Consider the following 21,980-nt stretch of genomic DNA (forward strand, 5'->3'; position numbering starts at 1 on the left):
GCAGGAAACTCTCCTGCACAAGATCCATCAAAGATACAAGGCAGAGTTTGGCTAGAAATGGCAGGATAACAGAAAGTTCCACCCCATGAGACCCAGACACACAGGTCTAAAAATGAAACCAGACAACAGAAAACCTCCTCTGGCCCCAGCACCAGACTACCAAGCACTAAGTCAAAAGCAACAGCAGTCCACTGTTGGCATGGCAGGCAAGAACATGGGAGGAACAACCCACCCCACCCCTGCTCCAAGGTACAGGTGCACAGGGAAGCCTGAAAGCCAAGGGTGGTGCAGGAACACACACAAAAAAGAAAAAAAAAACCCTTCATAAACCCAACGCTTATCTGATAGAATTACAAAGAGAACTGGACAGATCCACAATTATAGTTGAATATTTCAATATTCCTCCTTCAATCATTGATAAAACAAGTAGATAGACAATCTCTAAGGATATACAAGACCTAAACAACACTGTCAGCTAACTTGACTTCACTAAAATTTCTAGAACACTCCACTCAACAAATACAAAGTACACAAGGAAAATTTCATCAAAATAGGCTACATTCTGGATCAAAAAATAATCCTCAATTTTTTAAATAAAATTGAACTCAGAGTATATTTTCAGACTGAAAAGGTACTAAGGTAGAACTAATAAAAAAAAATCAGGAAAATTTCCAAATATTTGGAAATCACACTTCTGAATAACAATAAAAATACATATACCTATACCAAAACTTGTGGAATGCAGCTAAAGCAGTGCTTAGGATGAAATTTATATAGCACTGCATGGCTATAATTAGAGAAGAAAAGTCTTAAATCAATGATGTAAATTTCATCTTAAGACTAGAAAAAGAAATTAAATCCAATGCAATACGAAAAAATAACGAAAATACAAATGTGAATGAAAACAGAAAAACGATTGAAAAGAATCAATGAAACCAAATGCTAGTTCTCTCAAAAGATTACTAAACCTGACTTTTCAAAATACGCAAATGAAAGGAAACAAAATCTTAAGTTTTTTTTAAAAAGCATGGACTTCCCTGGTGGCTCAGTGGTTACAAATCCGCCTGCCAATGCAGGGGACATGGGTAGGAGCCCTGGTCCGGGAAGATCCCACATGCCGCGGAGCAACTAAGCCCATGCGCCACAACTACTGAAGCTCACACACCTAGCACCTGTGCTCCACAACGAGAAGCCACCGCAATGAGAAGCTCGTGCACCGCAACAAAGAGCAGCCTCCACTCTCTGCAACTAGAGAAAGCCCGCGCACAGCAAAGAAGACCCAACGCAGCCAAAAATAATTAATTACGTTTTAAAAAATCAGTAGCCTCAGGCTTCCCTGGTGGCGCAGTGGTTGATAGTCCGCCTGCCGATGCAGGCGACACGGGTTTGTGCCCCAGACCGGGAGGATCCCACATGCCGCGGAGCAGCTGGGCCCGTGAGCCATGGCCACTGGGCCTGTGCGTGCTCCGCAATGGGAGAGGCCACAGCAGGGAGAGGCCAGCGTACCGCAAAAAAAAGAAAAAAATCAGTAGCCTCCTTCTTCCCCTTTCAAAAAAAACAAAAATCAGCCCCCCACTCTTAGAGGTCTCTCCATCCTTGTGGTCACCACTTCTATCCAGGAAAAAAGCAATAGAAACAACCTAATCACATATTCAGGCTAGTCTTCACATCTATTCGTATCTATTTAATAGTCAAATCTATGGAAACGTTTGACTTTTACACCATCAATCTCTCAGACTTCCCCTCAGCCCAGTGATTATGAATTTGTGGTAAGAATGGTAAGAGTAGAATTTGTGGATAAGACAGATATGAAGTGATGACTATGATGTTTATTAAATACTAATTTATGACAAGCAGAAGTATAGGGGTAAGAATATTATTAACATTCATATTATGCAGGAACAACCCACAGGCCCCCGGGAAGAGGATTACTGCCAGGCAATATTATTAAATCACTGAAATCTTTCATTGGTGTCACTACTCACAATGCTTTCATCCGTTTCTCACCTCCTCCCATTAAAACCTGCTCTTCTTAGGAAAGAATCAAGGATATAAAGAACTGAGAACAGCTTTAAATGCTACCTCATTCAAGGAAGGAGAAATGCGGGAAGGAAACATTTACTGGGCCAGGCACTTTATATATATTATCCCATTTCATCCTCACAAAAGCCATGTAAATTAGAAACTATTATCCCCATTTCACCAAGGGGAAAACTGAGGCCCAAAGACATGAAATGATCTGTCCCAAATCACAGTCACACAGATAAAAAATAGCATAGTTAGGATCTATACTCAAGCTTGTCAGGTTCCAAAGCCCATGTTCTTTCTGTTACAATACACTACCTCTCTCCAAGGTGGTGAAGGTTGTATTACAATAGGGACAAGAGCCTTAAACTAAAAGAACAAACCTAGAGATAAAATTACATAGAACTATACACACACATAGACAGACATAAAGAAGTGTATGTAGAAACTAGTGAAAATTGAATAAGGCTTGTAGTCTAGTTAACCGTATTATACCAATGTCAAATTCCTGGTTTTGAAATTATATTACACTTTATGTAAGATTAGCATTAGAGGAAGCTGAGCAAAGAGTACATGGGACTCTCTGTACTATTTTTATAACTTCCCGTGGCCTTTAATTATTTCAAAATAAAAACTTAAAAAACACCTCTCGGTAGAGATAAATAAAATAAAATTAAGAATAAACCTCTACTAGTGTTGAGGGGAACGTAGGCTCCCCAGTCCCTTTAATTCACATCACAAAGGTGGTCATCAATTCTGCTTCCATGTAAGGTCCACCTTGGCTGCCAGAAATCCACTGTTGTGGTACAAAGTAGACCATTAGATGGAAAACGGGGGCCTAACTTTTTCCCTTATCATTGATGTGTAGTGGATGGGGAGCTCCAGTTCTGATCAAATTTGTTCCTAGTGAACATGACATGTATTACATGGGGACCTCCTCCCACAACCATCCTCATCCCTGTATCTTACTGGATGTATATGTCACCATCCATGAAGCCCACATGTAGGAAAGAGCAAAAGAGATGGGTCAGTTTCACTGGATTCTTGTTAGAGATGGTATGATGTTACAGGAAGAGAACTGGCCATGGAATCAGAAAGCCCAGTTCTACAACTTTGTGACTTCATGATCTTGAGCAATTTAACACAGCTTAACCTCAATTTTCTCTCTATAAAATAGGGACACGAGTCTACATAATCACATGAGATAATGACTGTCAATCACAATTTAATTCCACAGAGGAATGATTTGAACAGAAGGTTTACTGTCCCGATACTTCACACTGTATGTGGTACTAGCATAGGCCCCTTATGAGGTTATTTCACCAGTGCACATTCACAAATCTTCATGCAGAAATGTGTTCAGGTATTCTCCACAGTCTGAATTTGCATGTGGATGTATTTTAGCTTCCAACCCAAACTCTGTATGATAAAATTAATCCTTGGAGCTGCTGAATTATAAGGCTGGAGGTTTCCATTGGAGGTCCCAGTGTTAGTCACAGCTCTGGATTTATGAACTCATAAAACATTAACTGCATTTCTCTGTGATTTGTGTCTGATTTTGTTTTTCACACATGATTCGTAAGTGAAGTATGCTATCCCCATATGACATCAGTGCCCTGATAAACACAAGAACAAGTTTATAGGTTTAACTGTCTTCACACCCCAGAAATATAAAAACTGAATGATATAAAAATGAACTGGAAATCTATAGACTTCATAAGACTATTGGTTGCACTGTCCTATGCTGGAAGAGTGTGAGTGGGCCAAAGCCTGACATTAGCTAACTGGGCTCTCTTAGCAGAAGTTCAGGTAAGATGACTAGGCTTCCCTGGTGATCCCCAAGGAACTTTTATTGTCTATTTTTATTCTCTTACATTTCTTTCAGGGACAGTGGTACACATTGTTTTCGGAAAAATTGCTATCAGTATTTGCTGCAGTGAAAGTTAACCATCTCTCAGACCAGGACCATGGTAGCAGGTAGGTAATACCACATTTCACAAAGCCTTGGCTCTAGAGATATTATGTAACTGATGGGCAAGGTTGACTCCCCAGTAGAACAAACAGGTAATTCTTCTTGTTTGTGCATTTGGTCATCAAATTCAAAAATGGCAAAAAGACAAAAATCAATCAAGCATTAGGGCCACTGCAGCTTGGTACAAAGCCAGGCTCAGGCTACACAATCCCATGGTCATAAAAGCCACAAACATAAAGAATTTCCCAAGAGCCTGGGATGGGGAAAAGGGAGGAAGATAAGGGAGCAGACAGAAGAAGAGGAACCTAACAGAAGGGGAGTAGAGATCTCTGGATGCCTCAGGCAAAGTGAAGTAATTGCCAATTGAAGGGCCAGACAGCAAAGCAGCATAGGAATTCAAAAGGACAAAGCAACCTCCGTCAAGCTCCTTGCCATATAGTTTACCATCTAAATCAGGAGAATTTGGAGGGTGAAAAAAGGGTGCTCTTAATAATTATGCCAGAACTATAGGTGCATACTGGGTTTATCTGTGGCAGACTGGGACATATGGTCAAACTTTGTGTAACCTCCTCTGATCAGGCTCCTACCTACCTGCCTCCTCATCCTACTCTGTGAAGCAGAAGCCAGTTCTCAGGTATCTCGGCTATCCTAAGAGCGATAGCCAACTTCTTTCCCACAAAGACACTCCTGCCCAGGTTGCACGTGCCACACTCATAGTACCTAGTTGATCGGCTCAATTTCCCAGGCCCACCAAACTAATGAGACTAAAGTAAAAACACCAGACCTTACCACCACCTTCTCATCCACAGAGTTTAGTTGAGCCTTGACTGGCCAGTCACATTCTGTCCCTATACCCTGAACACAACCTCTGGGAAATAAGTGGACTAACAGAGACTCATTTACCTTAGGAACTTGTACATATCTATTTGATCTTTGATCAAATTTGATCAAAATTAAAATTTGATCTTTGATCAAATTTTATTTATATCAAGATCTCTGAATTACCATCTACACAGCGAAGAGGAAATGTAAAACTAGTGTACCATCCAGTGGGTAAACCCCATAGTCCAGGAATAGGTAATGGACACTACCTCTCTCCTAATGGTTAGAAGGACTGTGGAACCCAGTACTCCAGCGCCTGTCATTTCCTTTCTTGCCACAGCTTTTGCTTAGCCCTCCCAAATATGATTTTCATCTCCTACATTTCCCTAAAACTCCAATATAGGCTGTTTTGGTCTGTTGCTTAGACTAAAGTACTCCAGCTATCTTTTTGCTTAGGTGAAAGTGCTCCAACTATCTTTTTGCTTTGGACTTGATTATCCTTATCAAGACTGCTATTTCTTTTACTGTGGCTTCCTAGCACTACTCCTATGGCAAGTTCATGTGCCTGAAGCTTTTTTACTTTGGAGTTCTTTTTCAAGAGACTCTGTGGTCCTTTATAAGAACTGACTCCTGGCAAATGTGCCTCATAGTCCTTCCAGATGTGCCCAGAGACATCCAATTAGTAGAGTAATACCAGCTTAGACTCCAACTGGGATCATTCACTACATTTACAATAACCCTATGTATGACAAAGATCAAGTGTTATCTCTATTTTACAGTTGAGTTAACTGAGACTGAGAGGGTAAGACTTACCCAAAGCCACACTGTTAAGAAAGAAGAGAGGCAGAACTGCAGTCTAAGGGTACCTTGTACTCACCAACAGGGCTATAGTAGGGCCTTATCTCATATTAAGCACTTCACAATAGACACTGTGGAGTTTGTCAAACTATATATCTTCCTTTAGCTTCAAACAACTCACACTGAATGTCAGAGATGCATTTCCTGATTGAAAATGAACCCAGAAGCAGAGCATTTCAAAGGCTCCATTAGAAACATACCAGAGCTTGAAACCTCCAGAATAAGGAAAGGGAGCAATGCACATACATATTCATGCCCCCCAAACAGCCAAAGCTTCACAGCCCAGAGTTAGCAAAAACTGGTTAGAGCCTCTAGGATAATGTGCAGCAGTTATCAGTCCTTTATTAAGGCTATCAAAGCACCACCTTTTAAAAAAAACAAAAAAAACATTGGAAATCCAAGTCTCCACCAGCCTGTACCCATGGAAACCATTCTGCCTGCAGAAATCACCCCACCAGGGAACAAGCTTGCATAGCTCTAAGTTGCTCCTCCAAGCAAAGAGTGAGGTCGAAATGATTCCTCTAGCCCTTCAACTCACTAGTGTCCCATGATTTGACCATTTTCTTCCCACAATCACTCCCTTATCCTCTAAGAAAGGAAAAAATTAAACTTTAGACCCTCAAAGCAAGTGAAATGATGGGTCAGTCTATCTGAACAAACAAGAGGTGATTCATTGGCTGATTTGTCCTCCCAAAGTGGCAGAGGGGAAGAATTTATTGCTTGTCTCAGGCATCCTTCAATCTGACCTGCAAAGCAAGCAGATCTAAAGTAACCTTAGCTTGGTGCTGATGGCTTTTTGGCCCAACTCCAAAGCCACTTCCATTATTTTCATTTTACACACACACACACACACACACACACACACACACACACACGTGTCTTTACCATACCAAGGTCACTCAATATCAAGACCATTAAATCCTCTCTAAAATTATGCCCCATTATCAAGAGGAATTAAATAATGACTAAATACACTAAGCACTACCTCTGCTTTAGTAATGCTTATTCACTGTTCTGGCACTCCTTAGCAAAAATCTAGTTGTCAATATGGAAAAGTTATTTGCACCATTAGGTTAAAACCCTTCCTCTCCTCCTTCAATGCCACTGTCACTTACACACACCCCCACTACCACCATAAACTTAGGTCTAGACAAGTTTGGGAAATAGGTTAGACTTTAAGGTCTAGTGTTTGGTTTCTTGCAGCCATTAGCACTTCAGCCTTTAAAATGCTTCTCTCTCATTTTCCAGCATTCTCTCTGAGCCAAAGTCAGCTCCTATTCCATAATTCCACAGGCTGCATCATTATGCATGGCTTACAGTGCTTTAGGGAAAAGGTGGAATGTAAACAGTTCCATCCAAGCACACATAATCAAACAGAGCAGGCAGTGTGAGTGGTGATGTACAACCTTGGACATGACATCGGTATTTCAGGTGGAAACTTCTCCCACAAAATATGTAAAGGAAGGAGGAAGAAGACAAAGAATATACCAAATATCTCATAAAGCTAGGGAAGGTTAAATTCTCACTGCTGGTGTCACCCTGCTCGTGTCAGAGTTTGACAAGATAAAAGTAACTCCCTTCAAACAAATTTTTGAAGTCCAGGAAGGAGGCTTCTCTATCTACCTGACACCAATACAAGTAAGACTAGACAATCCTCTTGCTATCACTTGATGCTCTTAATATTCTATGGCTATAGTCCAAACAGGTTGATCTCAACATATATAGCCTACAATGGAGAATACCAATATTTCATTCTATTGCTCAGGTTTTTAATGAGTTCAGGTAAAATGAGAGTAACAGGACAAAGAATAAAAACAATCTCAGCCACCAACTCTCTGCTACCCTACTACCCATACAATTTTAATCTTTCACTATTTTATTAAAGTCACAATTAGCCAGATACTGCCCAATAAATAACATTCATTCCTACCTCTGTACCTTTATTCATTCTGGTTTATACATCTTCTTTTCAAAAGTCTATACTGCTCCTATATTTAGTTTGTCTCATCTTCTCCATGAAGTCTTCCTCTCCTGAACTTCTGGGGTAGTGGTTTCCAAACCTTAGCATACATCAGAATCCCCTGTAGGGCTTGTTAAAACAAAGATTACTAGGCCCCACTTGCAGAGTTTGAGTCAGAAAATCTGAGGCCTGAAAATTTGCATTTCTATCAAGTTCCCTGGAATAATGCTGATGCTGCTGGTGGTTTATCTTCAGTGTATCTAGCACTTGACTACATACTTTATATACTGTCATTTATTGTTCTTCAGTTGATTTATGAACATACCGGATAAGACTTTATGCTGGAAAGAACAGAAAACCCAATGCAAACTGGCTTAAACAAAAAGTGGATTTATTTTCTCACTTAACCGGATCGTCCAGATACTGGTTGACCCAGTAATTCAATGATATCTTCAAGGACTCAATTTTCTTACATCTTTCTGCTCTGACATCCTCAGTGGCAGCTTTATCCTAAAACTGGTTCCTCTCTTGGCAATAATACAGTTGTCAGCCACAATTAAGACTACATATTTCTTACTACTATCCAGAAGGACACACAGAACATCTTAGCAGCATTCCAAACAAGAGAACTAAAATTCACCCTGATTAGGTAGCCTGAAGCAAGTGGCCTGTGAAGGACAGGGGTGGATATCAGAAGGAAAATCTGAATATTGTTAGGAAGAGAACGTATCCCATAAAGGCACCCAGCAAACGTCTACTACACAACTCAGCCAGAGTATAAAACCAACTAGGGAATCATCTATATCTCTTATATCACACAGGGAACACTCAATAAATGGATGATTTATTGCTTTTAAAAAATATTCTAGTAATTGATTTGGATGTATCCTTGTAGACTAGATAATCACTTAACCAAATTTTGTTCTTGATCAACCAACTGAACTTCATGCAAAAAATGTTGGTAAGCATGTTCTGTAGTTTTCTTATATTGAGTTGACCAAACAGTTCGTTCGGGTTTTTCTGTTACCAACTAACCTGAACAAACTTTTTGACCAACCCAATAGATCTAAATTAGCAAGCACCAGTTCAGACTTTTCTGTTACGATGTAAAAAATTATTCTTACTTGTTTAAAGAGAATCAGATATTCTCATGGTATTTTTTATTTTTTAAATTTTATTGAAGTATAGTTGAAGTATACAATGTTGTGTTAGTTTCTGGTGTACAGCAAAGTGATTCAGTTACATATATGTAAATATATATAAAATATTTATATATATATTCTTTTCCATTATGGTTTATTACAAGATACTGAATATAGTTCCCTGTGCTATACAGTAGGACTCTGTTGTTTACCCATCCTATATAATAGTTTGCATCTGCTAATCCCAAACTCCCAATCCTTCCCTCCCCCATCTAATTCTCTTTAAAATGAATTTTTTATCCAAAACATTCATGAAAAACTAGTTCCACTACCTCAACCAAATGTCTGGGGCCTGACTATTAGGACAGCTCTTACTGCCATGTACCATTGTAATTGTTAGAAAACTCTATATATTGAACTAAAAATCAGTTTCCTTAGAACTTTTGCTCATCAATCTTAATTCTACCATTAGGGGCTATGCCAAACAAGTCCTTCTTAGGGTACTGCCCATACCTTAGGGCATATATTTGAATGTAGGTGTCTTATACACTGGAAATTAACAAGACCATTTTTCATATGCTACTTCAAAGAAAAACCAATTTGGGAAAACACGGTAAGCTGTTATATTAGTTTACTGAGCTGGCATAACAAATTTCCACAAACTAGGTGGCTTACAACAATAGGAATGTATTCTCTCACAATTCTGAAGGCTAGACAAGCAAAATCAAGGTGTTAGCAGGGCCATGCTCTTTCTGAAAGCTCTAGGGAAGAATCTTTCCTTTCCTCTTCTTAGCTTCTGGTGGTTGCCAGCAATCCTTGGCATTCCCCAGCTGCATCACTCCACCCTCTGCCTCAGTCGTTACATGGTCTTTTTCCCTGTGTTTCTCTTTTGTGTCTCTGTGATGTGATGGAAAAAGAGGCAAGAAAGATTTGAAAGGTAAGAGGGACTCAAACCCACCATTGTTGGCTTTGAAGAAGGGAGCCACAAGCCAAGGAATGCAGGTGACCTCCACAAGCTGGGACCGTTTGTCAGGTAATAGCCAACAAAAAACTGCAAGAAACTGATTTCTGCTAACAATCTGAATTAGCAAGGAAATGGAATCTCCCCTAAAGCTTCCAAAAAGGAACCCTTCTGAAAACTTGACTTTAGTCCACCAAGAGCCTTGTCAGACTTCTGACCTACAGAAGCATAAGATAATAAACACTACGTTTTGAGGCACTACGTTTGTGGTAATGTTACAGCAGCAATAGAAAACTAACACAGTAGGTAAATAATAATAATATAACTATAGTAGTTATATTATTATTATTATCATCATAATCACCACCACGACCACTACCATCCACAGACCAAAAAAGACAATAATAAGTCTCAGAAAAATTAAATATTATTCCTAAGGTCATATAGGTAGTAGGTAGCAGAGCAGAAATTTAAACAGAAGCATGCCTGATAGCAGAGGCCATGTTTTTTATAATCACAATGGTATACTGCCCATCCCAAGAAACAGTGAGATACCAAAGAAATAAGTCTTAGAAGAAATAAAAATCACATTAACCCTGTGCATCTCACAGGGTACTGACAGCAATGCCAGTAAATTTAGGCAGGCCGCTTTTCTGATCTTTGAAAATACCTGACTTCAAAAGCAGCATTGACTTTTAGAATAACTGTAGCATGAGAAAATGTTTATTTGTAACCCTTCTTCTCTCCCTTTCTTTTCCTTAACTCCTTCATCCCTCTCTCCAATATCCCACCAACCTAAAATATCTTCACAGAAAAAACGGCCAAGAATAAGCAAAATGATCCTGAAAAGTAAGTTGGGGAGATTTGCTCCCTTTTCCAAAATCTTAAAACTTTATAAAGCCACAGCAATTAAGATGGGATAAGAAAACAGGCCAATGGAATGGAAAAGAGAATCCAGAAACAGACTTACACATATATGAAAGCCAGATATATGACAGAGTTAGCCACTGAAGATAAGAAGAGAAAGAATGGGTTATTTAATAAATGGTTCTGGGATAAGTATTTATATGGAGGGAAAAAAATGGATCAGTATATTACACCATACAAAATCAGTTGCAGGTCAATTAAAGAAGACTCCATTTGAAAGACCAAACTTAAAAAAAAATTGAAAATGAAGCAACTGACAAAGGATTAATCTCCAAAATTTATAAGCAGCTCATGCAGCTCAATAACAAAAAAACAAACAACCCAATCTAAAAATGTGCGCAAGACCTAAATAGACATTTCTCCAAAGAAGATATACAGATTGCCAACAAACACATGAAAGAATGTTCAACATCATTAATCATTAGAGAAATGTAAATCAAAACTACAATGAGATATCATCTCACACCAGTCAGAATGGCCATCATCAAAAAATCTAGAAACAATAAATGCTGGAGAGGGTGTGGAGAAAAGGTAACCCTCTTGCACTGTTGGTGGGAATGTAAACTGATACAGTCACTATGGAGAACAATATGGAGGTTCCTTAAAAAACTAAAAATAGAACTACCATATGACCCAGCAATCCCACTACTGGGCATATACCCTGAGAAAACCATAATTCAAAAAGAGTCATGTACCAAAATGTTCATTGCAGCAAAATTTTCATTGCAGCTCTATTTACAATAACCAGAAAATGGAAGCAACCTAAGTGTCCATCATTGGATGAATGGATAAAGAGGATGTGGCACATGTATACAATGGAATATTACTCAGCCATAAAAAGGAACGAAAGTGAGTTATTTCTAGTGAGGTGGATGGACCTGGAGTCTGTCATACAGTGAAGTAAGTCAGAAGGAGAAAAACAAGTACCATCTAAGAAAAAAAAAGTCATGAAGAGCCTAGGGGTAGGACGGGAATAAAACACAGACCTACTAGAGCATGGACTTGAGGATATGGGGAGGGGGAAGGGTAAGTTGTGACAAAGTGAGAGAGTGGCAGGGACATATACACACTACCAAACGTAGGGTGGTAGCTAGTGGGAAGCAGCCGCATGACACAGGGAGATCAGCTAGGTGGTTTGTGACCACCTAGAGGCGTGGGATACGGAGGGTGGGAGGGAGGGAGATGCAAGAGGGAAGAGATATGGGGACATATGTATATGTATAACTGCTTCACTTTATTGTAAAGCAGAAACTAACACACCATTGTTAAGCAATTATACTCCAATAAAGATGTTAAAAAAATTGTAAGGGAAAATATCTTTTATGATCTCAGGTTAGGGAAAACATTTTAAGCATATCAGAGAAAAACACAATCATAAAGAAAAAGATTGATAATTCTAAAGCATCAAAATTGACAAGTTGCGTATCACAAGACACCATAAAGAAATTAAAAGGCAACTTACAAGCTTAGAGGAAATGATTATTAAGTCATATAACTGGCAAAGAATTAGTATCAGAAAGATATAAAAAACTCCTACAAACTATTAATGAAAAATACAAACTGTTCAACAGAAAAATGGTCCAATGATATGAACAGGTATTTGACAAAAGAGGAATTATAAATGGCCTATAAAACATGAAAAGCTATGCAACCTCACTTGTAATCAGAGAAACACGAAACAGAAACATAATGTTTACAACCACCAAATTTGTAATAAATTAAAAGTCCGTTAATAAGAAGTGTTGGTGAAGATGAGGAGCAACAAAAACTTTTACACTCTGCTGATAAATTGATATGAACTCTTTGTAAAATTTGAATATGCTTATTCTCTATGATCTAGTACTTCCTCTCCTGTACCCATACCCTAGAAAAATTATTGAACATGTACAAGACACATGTACAAGAATGTTTCATAGCAGCACTTATAAATCTGAGAACAAACTAAATATTCATCTATAGGAAAAATTTATAGTATATTCATACAACAGAATACTGAAAATGAATAAAATACATGAAATAACATGAAATATCTCAGAAATATAATGTTAAGGGAATAAAGTCACAGTATTATTCCATCCCTACAAAGTGAAAAACATGCAAAAGTCAACAATATTTTGTATAAATATATATACATATGTGATTTTTAAAACTGAAAACAGCAAGAGGATGATGAACACACAACTGAGTATAATGCTTTCTTTTCATGAGAGTGCAGCAGCTTTCAAGTGGGCTGATAATGCTCTATTTCTTAAGCTAGGTGGTAGACATATGGGTGCTCATCTATTACTCTTTTGGATATACAACATGGTGCATTATAAACATTTTATACGTCAGCTGAGAAAACATGTATTTGAGGAGTGGTATTAAAACTGTGCTTCACTGAACTGCCTAAAAGACAACTATAAGGAGGGGGTGAAAGGATGCCAGAGCTGTGGGAGTGTTAAGGAGGTAACACTCTGGGTTCCCCTACTCTGACTTCACTCAGAGCAGCTGCACCCTTCTGAATACAGAAAAAGGTTTGAAAACCACTTCAAGCAGGATTATTTTGCAAAAAGAAGGGTGTACACTAAGTCACAAGGTCCCCTGGTACACATGTATTTGCTTGTATGGCATTAGCTATTTGGCAGAAGGCCAAAGAAATCAAAAGCCTAAGTAGCAGTATCCACTATATTTCAATTTTTAAAAAAGCTTAAGTATCAGTAGCCATTGCCCACAGATGATAAATTCAAAATAAAGACAAAACAGTCGTGAAATAATATTATAGGTCAGGATGAGAAAACTGGTGCCTACTTACACGCAACTTTTCAAGAATTAATCAATAATGAAATGGACAAAGTAACTTTTCCCTAAGTCTCTGCCCTTGATTCCTTCTTTTTACCACCTGTAAGCTTCATCATCATTTCCAACATCAAAAGGGAGTCTATTATTCTTTTTAACCCTATCTCTGCTGCTCACTCACTCTCTCTGATAAAATGTCCCATGTGGCTATACATATTTTCTTTTACAAAGTGTATCAGCAAATGTGAAATTTTCCCCAGCATCAATCATGAAGTATTATTGCAAAAATATTCTGATCTAGCTGTATGCTTCGGCAATTCCAATACCTAAACGGAGACCATCAAAAAATGATTTTATGGCTTTTAATCCTTTTTTCTTTTCTCTGCAGCATTTTCAACCTGGTATAACATCCCTGCTGACTTTTTTTGTTTGGCAAAGGTCAGCTTTGACTGTGCCTTGGCGTTTCAGCAGAAATGAATAATCTGCTTAATGAGGGCAATTTCCTGCTCTGACCTACCCTTTAATTATTTTTTAATCACGTATTTGGCATATTTGGTCATGATAGTTCATCACTTCCTTTGCAAAGTTACTTTGTAAATAAGAATGAGAACACTTATTCAGTACAGTATGAAATGAAGCTGTCACAGGGAGGGTGAGCCTCACTTTACAGTAGACTAGGTTCCCAAAAGGTGGGTACAAATGACATTTCTGTATAACCAGCCTTATCTTTCCATAAAGGAATATGATCATTTCTAATATGCTTCATATCCATCTTGGAGTAGTCATCACTACTGATTATTTGCCCCTTAATTTTTGATTTTACTAAGGTCTCTCCTCCAAGTTGTTAATACTCTACAAACATATATCAAATATACCAAGAGAGGGCTTCCCTGGTGGCGCAGTGGTTGAGAGTCTGCCTGCTGATGCAGGGGATACGGGTTCGTGCCCCGGTCCGCGAAGATCCCACATGCCGCAGAGCGGCTGGGCCCGTGAGCCATGGCCGCTGAGCCTGCGCGTCCGGAGCCTGTGCTCCGCAATGGGAGAGGCCACAACAGTGAGAGGCCTGCATACCGCAAAAAAATTTAAAAAAAAAAAAAAAAAACCACAAGAGAATATAACATTTAAAGAACCAAAATGAGAAATTTGGGGATATGGGAAGGCATTTTATAATGTGACTAATCGCCTCCCTAATTTGTTGGGGCTTTTAACTTTGAATTTTCATGCACAGATAAATACTCTTATATACAAATACCATTATAAAGGATTCTGTATAAAAAAAAGGTTTCCAGGTCCTACTGGATGACCTTGTATTGATAGTAAAGGAGCCACTCTTTATCGTGCATCACAAACTAGTGTACCAACACTGAGGAGAAATCCAGCAGTGTGTGACACATATCCTGGCACAACTTCCTGGGATTTCACTATTACTCAAAGACTTAAGGGCAGGGAGAGATTCAAGTAATTTAACTAAGTAATCAAAAGAATTATTTTTTATTAAAACAAACATTCTTTAAAAGGAAGTTATATTCATATAATATTCCTATAATTTAAAGTACAATTATTCAGAGAAATATCTTGCTTTCAGAAGTACTTAGAACTCTGTCCCCCTTACCCTCACAGTTTTAGTAAAGTTTTCTCTACCATTAGGGGTACTTTGTCAGAAAAGTTTGAGAAGCTAGATCTACAGCATGTCTGACAAGCTTTCCAGTCTCTTTGAACATTTCAAACTATGGGTGAACTTTCACCTCCAAAAAGCAAAGCACTGCATTGTTAAAAAAACAAAAACAAACAAAAAAAAACTTTAAGGATGGGCTGGCTGCCTTACCTGCTCGGACTTCTGCCTTCATGTACTACTGCGCTTGCCCGTGCCATCACATACACACATGCTCTCCCCTGCCCCATTCCGAATTAGTCTCTTTTTCCAGTTAAAAGCTATTTTTTTTCTTGAAGCATAACAAGAGCAGCCTAAGCAACCTCGGCACCAAAACTCTTCAAATATTCACTCTTTCTCCTTCTGCCCGACTTTCTCAGTGGAAAGGAGGTTGGTGAGAAGAAGTCAAAGGTACGGTGATCTGGACTACTTCCGCTTCCTGAACTCAAGAGGGTACTGCACACGCGCGCCCTGGGTCGGTAAGGTTGACTTCCGCTCCCCTCCCCCACCCCCGGTGCTCTGAGAGCTGAATCACGGAGCGCGCCCAAGGATTCGATCACAGTGAGGAGGATCGGTATGACTCCAGTGGGTAAAGCTTTTAGAAATGAGCAAGGATCTGTTGAAGATGTTTTGGGGGACTTTCAGATAAACATCTTAGGTGAAAAGGATGATACCTCAGTACATTTCTGTGACAAATGCGAATTGCCAGTTAAAATCAATGGGCAGATGATTCCATGCAAGCATGCTTTTTGCTATGCCTGTGCTATTTTACATGGAAAAGAAGGCAGTAAGATGTTCCCAGGCTGTAGTAATCCTGTGGAACGAATTGAGAGGCATACACAAGGTTCTCTCTTTATGTGTGGAGACTTAAAGGCTCATATCAACCATGGCCATACAAGAGCTGAAAACTCTGTTGTCCGTACTCAACTTGAAAATGTTCATTCTGCATGTTGTCCCACCACCGACTGAAATCTGATCATCTTATAACGCCGCCAGAGGAGCATGATATGAACCATATTCCGCCAAAGCAATACCTTATGATACTACTTCCTCCTTTGCAAAGTGTTTGCACAAGCCATATAATCTGCCACAAGAAGATATTAGTGCTCCTCCAGTAGAGTTCATTGTCCATGAATTCACCTCTATATCTTTCAGTGAGTCAGGAAGCTGAGTCAGAAAACCTTTACATTTCAACAAGAAAACACAGCAATTTAGTTAACTGTCCCTATCCAGAATGACTCAAATTTGGCTACTTGAGAACCACTACCTCCTGCCTCTGCAATTGCTCACCATTATCCTGAATATCAGGGTCAACCAGTGGTTTTGAACTCTCATGGAACTATGCCTCCACAGCAATATTTTACCACGCTACCTCCTCTGCAATCAATGTCATCAAAGGCCACATCCTTTCCAGGCCACAGGTACTTTTCACTTGATTCGTAGCCACGCTTCAGGTGCATCAGTGACTACTACTCCACCACCCTCTCCATAGACCTATTATTGCTCAGATACCACCTTATATGAAATATCTTCCACCAGGACCTACCTCACCTCAACAGGGTAATCCACCTGTAAGTACACATACTTCTCACCATTATAATGCTCACTCTTTACCCCAGTTTACTGAAGATCAAGGAACTCTGGGCACTCCATTTATATAACTAGGGGAAATAAGTCATTTTATATGGCCTGAACCCAGAGGACCACCCCTTCCTCCAGGAAAGCAGCATCTTCCTTTCTCAAACCTCACTACTTGGACTATACTTCCCAGATCAGACAAGATATAAACCATATTACCAGTAGTAATAGTAAATATTTTTGAACAGAAGGTATGATGAGGGGAAAAAAAGTATTGTCAACCTTCTCATTAAGCTTTGACCATTTGGGGAAGGAAAAGCACCTCTTAAACGTTTAAAGTCTTGTCTCTTAAAATGGTTTTAAACCTTGATCTTGGGAGTGATTTTAAGTACTTTACTACAGTGCAGATAGGTGGCTCAGTTGAGATTAACTATGCTTTAACAATTTTGTTCCTCTAGTATGCTAAATTGATCCCAGAAGTGACCATTTGCAATATTATATCCTGGGCAGGGGACGGGGGGGTGGGGGGGGGTGTGTGTGTGTGTGTTCTGCTTTCAAAAGTGTTGTTTTTATTAAAAACAATGTTTAGTTTTTCTTGTGATACATTTTGTTAACCTGGGTAAAAAGAGTAAATTTCAATATGGTTGCAAAAGAATAAAGCCTTTGTACACAAATCTGTCTCCCAGTAACTGCCAACGTTCTTGTTTCTAGGCCCAAATTGCTTTTTCTTTACTGTAGCTTAGGCTCTGTGGCCCAAACCACCTGCAGGCTGAGCTCTGCCCTGGATTCTAGACACCGCACAAACCAGAAGTATTTAAGCAGTTCTAGCCCAAATCTGTCAAATCCAGCATCAAATCCCTCTTACTACTCCAACCCTGATCTTATGCCCCAGTTTTAATGGGCCATTGCCCCTTTCCTGTGTTAAAAGATGAACTGAGGCATATTAAAATTTTTAAGAGTTATCAATTCGAATCAGGCAGCATTCAATCTAGCAGATAGAAAGGAGCTCTGAGGAGCTGTATAAAACGAGCAACTTTTATAGGCAGAAGGGAATAGGAACAAGGAAGTTACCCTAGGCAAAAAAGCAGACTGGTTATTGCAAGGTTACTTTCCTTTAGGGGATGGCAGGGATTAGTTAGGCAGGTTGCCTAACTAGTGCTGGTAAGGTGATTTCTGGCTGATTGGGTTAAGATTCCATTTCTGGGAGAGCCAAAGCTGTAATTAAGTCAAATCTCAGTTTGGTGACCTGGGACTTAGCATAAATGACTCCATTTTGTTGTCTTGTTTCTAACACCTGAGAGCCAGTGCTCACCTCATACTCAAGTTCCAATTACTAAGGCTGTTTCTTCTTCCTATGTGTGAGTCCCTATCCAAGTAATATATTAGGTAGTATAGGCCGCCTATGACTCTTTCTTGCCAGTGTAAGGGTAAATAAAATCTTAAAAATTAAATTTTCCCTAGTGCCAAAAAGTAGAGAACTTTCCTCCTCCCATTTTCTTTTAGCATTTCCTTCAGAAAACTTGAGATAATAAATGCTAGCTCTTGCCTCTGAAATATATTTAAATCTTTTTCAAAGCTAAATAAGCCTCTTGCAGTTTTACATCCCAGGAATGTCATTCCTGGGACCAAGGAGCCATTTCTTTGAAAAATGAACACCAAGAGTGGTACCCTATCTCCCTGTCTGTGGGAATTTAGTTCCAAGATGTAACTTCTTGCTTCTAAAAAGGATGAGGTTTTATTTTTCTGCTGGATAGATACAATTAATGTGTATGTAACAGATTAACATATATATATATATATAAAACATATGTACATGTTAATGGGTTAACAAGTATATAAAAGGGTAAGAGTTCTTTTTTGTCTCTGCAATCTATTGCAGAGGAAGAAATTTTTCTCTACCCTTCTGACTGGTCTAAGAGTTAAACTGACATGAGACAGATTAACAGGAGAAAAGTCACACAAAAGTTTAATAACATGTATACATGGGAGAGACCCAGGAAAACTAAGTAACTGGCCAACATGGCTAAAGCCCTTACCTTAAATACCATCTTCAGCTAAAGTCAGAGAAGGATGGGCGTAGTGGCTTGGGATTTCAAGGGGAGGAAGGCAATTCACATGGAGATAGAAAAGCAAATGTTTGGTAAACAAATGTTTGCTGGGCCAGGCAGGCAGAGACAATGGGACACAGAGTAGACTCTGATCTTTAGACCCTGCCTAGAGTTCCCCCCAGCACACCTAGCCCATATTCTTTGCAGATAGCTCTGGTGATAACTCTATTCTGGAACAAACCCACTATCTACATTCTTTTAGGCAGTTCGAGGGAAGGTCAAAGTTTCTTTTAAGGCCCAAAGAGTCTTAATCAGCTTAAATTAATCCTCATGCCAAAGAGACTCATTTTAGGTGGCAAATTTTGCTCCCCTACAAATAAATCTCTTCAGCAGATTGCCTATGCTGCACATCACAGTCTGGTTTAATGTTTATCAATTAATAAAACTATTTCATTCTTCTCCATGTTTTATAGAGAGGACTTATTGGGTTGGCAGGAAGTTTTATGTTTGTTAATTCCCCAACAATTTGGCAATGAGGATAGGATCCATCCGGCAATTCCTGAATTGGGTGGGATCGGCTGAAAGTCTTGTGGCCACACAAGAGTCATGTGAGAGACCCTGAATTATAAAAATTCTTTCTAGCTCTCTGCTCTTTTGGAATACTAGCCAGATGTGAATTACACTCTCCAAATTCAGGATTATATTATTGACTAAGTATAGGTGACACCAGTTCTAAAATCCCTTCAGGGTCACCATTGACTTTGTTGGTGGAAAAATATGGGAAGCCGGAAATGTTACCTGCAGGTCTCCCACTCAAATTGCCAATACCTTTCTGTCACATTTGGAATGAGTATACATACGAGAATCCAGTCTTACAGTGGCCTGAAGACTGACTGTTTCTTTCCATTCGGACAGATTAACATATTTACAGGGGTTCTTAGAAGTACCTCATTCTAAGCATATGAATTACTGGTATTTATCATGATTATCATTGTAAGGAGAGAGTGAAAAATTATTTGATAACTAGGAAGAAAGATTGAGAAGAACTAAGAAATTCAAGAATTAAAGTCACTTTCTCTTACACAGAACTGCCATCTCTTCTCTGCTATCCCAGCTTTCTCTCTGAGTCTCTTTATCTTTCCCTATTTCAAATCAACTCCTGGGAAGAAGGCAGGTTATCTTTTAGATGGGCGGTTCCTTCCATTAGACTTCCTTGCAAGGAGAGACAAGGGTACAACTTCTCCAACTGTTAATGAATTATTTGCCCTGTTTGAGGGCATATGTTTGTATGCCTCATGTCCTAGCCTGAATCCGTTTCACATCTCAGCGCTTGAATCCACCTCCAAGAGTTACTTAGCAAACACTCACCACGTCACAAAAAAGCAGACATGATAGAAAGATGTCATCGGGGAATAATTGAGAATTTAGGTAAAAGACTCTGTCCCTGTATGAAGGCAACAGGACAGAGTAGCTTCACAGGCCACATGGGGAAAGACAAAGGTGTTAGGCCTGATAAATATTCACATAGGAAAAAGAAACTAAAGTGTCATATAATCCTACATTTTTCTTATCTCAATATAAGGAAAACTAGACCTTCCTATTCAGATCACCAGTGAAGCCAATACCATTGAGAAGCCAACCAGGCCTCCCAGGTAAGCCATGTGCCTCTCTCACCACTTGATATTAGTCATTTAAAGTCTTCTTTTCCCGGGCCTGAAAAGACTCACAAAAGTACTCTGCAACATGTTTTCAGTTTGTAGCCCCGTAAATGGGGATGTCCACTGGCTGCTACAGGGAATTCTGCAACCAGCAGACTTCACTCAGGCTGTGGAGCAAACATGTTGGGGACTAGAGGTGACCCACTACAATGGGTATAGTGGCCAAGGGAACCCACCACTGCTGCGGAAGAACTAAGGGCTTTTAAAACCTATCAAGAAGGGTTGGGCTTCCCTGGTGGCGCAGTGGTTGAGAGTCCGCCTGCCAATGCAGAGGACACGGGTTCGTGCCCCAGTCCGGGAAGATCCCACATGCCGCGGAGCGGCTGGGTCCGTGAGCCATGGCCGCTGAGCCTGCACGTCCGGAGCCTGTGCTCCGCAACGAGAGAGGCCACAACAGTGAGAGGCCCGCATACCGCAAAAAAAAAAAAAGAAGGGTTGCTAATGGCGAGCTGGGAGACCCTGCCACATTATACCCAGAAACAGGTGCCTTCCCACTTGATTTCCACCAGCAATGTGTTGCTTTCTCACAATTCACTGGCATGGATACACAGGCAGATCAAAATCACCCTCTAATCCTGTTCACCTTTGTCTTGGTTCTCTTGCAAACTATCCAAACTCAAGTTAGGGAAAAGGTAATAGGTTGGCAAGGACAGACTATTTCTCAAAACTTAGCAGCAGCTACACAGTTTTGTGGCAATCTAGAGAAAGACTAAAAAGCAAAAAAAAAATAAAACCCACAGTGTTGGTTTAACTGAGCAGCTATTTACTAAAAGGGATAACCCTACTCTGGTCAATCTATGCAGGGAGCAAAGGAAGAAGGGAAAACTGCATATTATTATGGCAAAAAGCCAGGATATTAGAAGAGAGATTGTAGGAAGAGACTCCAGAGAATGGAAAAATTCCAACAAGGGAATCAAGAAAACCCAGGACAAAACCCTTAGCTGGGAGATAATTGGCAAATGGCTCAAAATTGACAGATTGTGGGAATCTCAGAGGTGAGAACTGGCAAACCATATTCTTCAATAACTCTCCCTCAGGCTAACCTATCGTTGCCTTTTCTGGTAGATACTGGTGCTACTTATTCTGCAATTAACTTGGAAATTTCTCATTTTGCATCTAGTGATAGATCAATACAGGTTGTTGTTAAAAAACAAAAAAACCTTTGTTGGTATTTTGTGTCAGCCTTCTAATTGTTCCTTTTCTTCAGTAGTTCCCACACAAATTGTTCCTCTGACTGAGGAACATGCTTTCTTACTTTCTCCTGATTCGCCTGTCAACCTGTTGGAGAGAGACCTGCCATGCAAATTAAAGGCTATTATATTCTATACTCCAGCTGGAGTGTTTGCTGAGCTCCCTTGGAAGACACAGCACCTGATTTGGTTACTATGTGCCAGAGCTGAAACAAACTGATGCATTGCTTTGGGCCATTACTTGGGAATAATGATACTGGTTTGAGATAGAGAACCAGGAAAAATAGCTTACAAGAAGGATAAGCCATAGCCATGTGTAAAACAAGATATCCTTTGTTTAGAACTCAATT

At 39.6% G+C, this 21,980-nt stretch overlaps 1 pseudogene; it reads left to right on the forward strand.

Moving 5' to 3' along the window:
- The first annotated feature begins 15,641 nt into the window (after positions 1 to 15,641).
- On the forward strand, positions 15,642 to 16,899 carry LOC131747979 (E3 ubiquitin-protein ligase Hakai pseudogene; annotated as a pseudogene).
- Positions 16,900 to 21,980: the final 5,081 nt, after the last annotated feature.

Source organism: Kogia breviceps, chromosome X (assembly GCF_026419965.1).
Source record: "Kogia breviceps isolate mKogBre1 chromosome X, mKogBre1 haplotype 1, whole genome shotgun sequence".
NCBI classification, from domain to species: Eukaryota; Metazoa; Chordata; class Mammalia; order Artiodactyla; family Physeteridae; genus Kogia; species Kogia breviceps.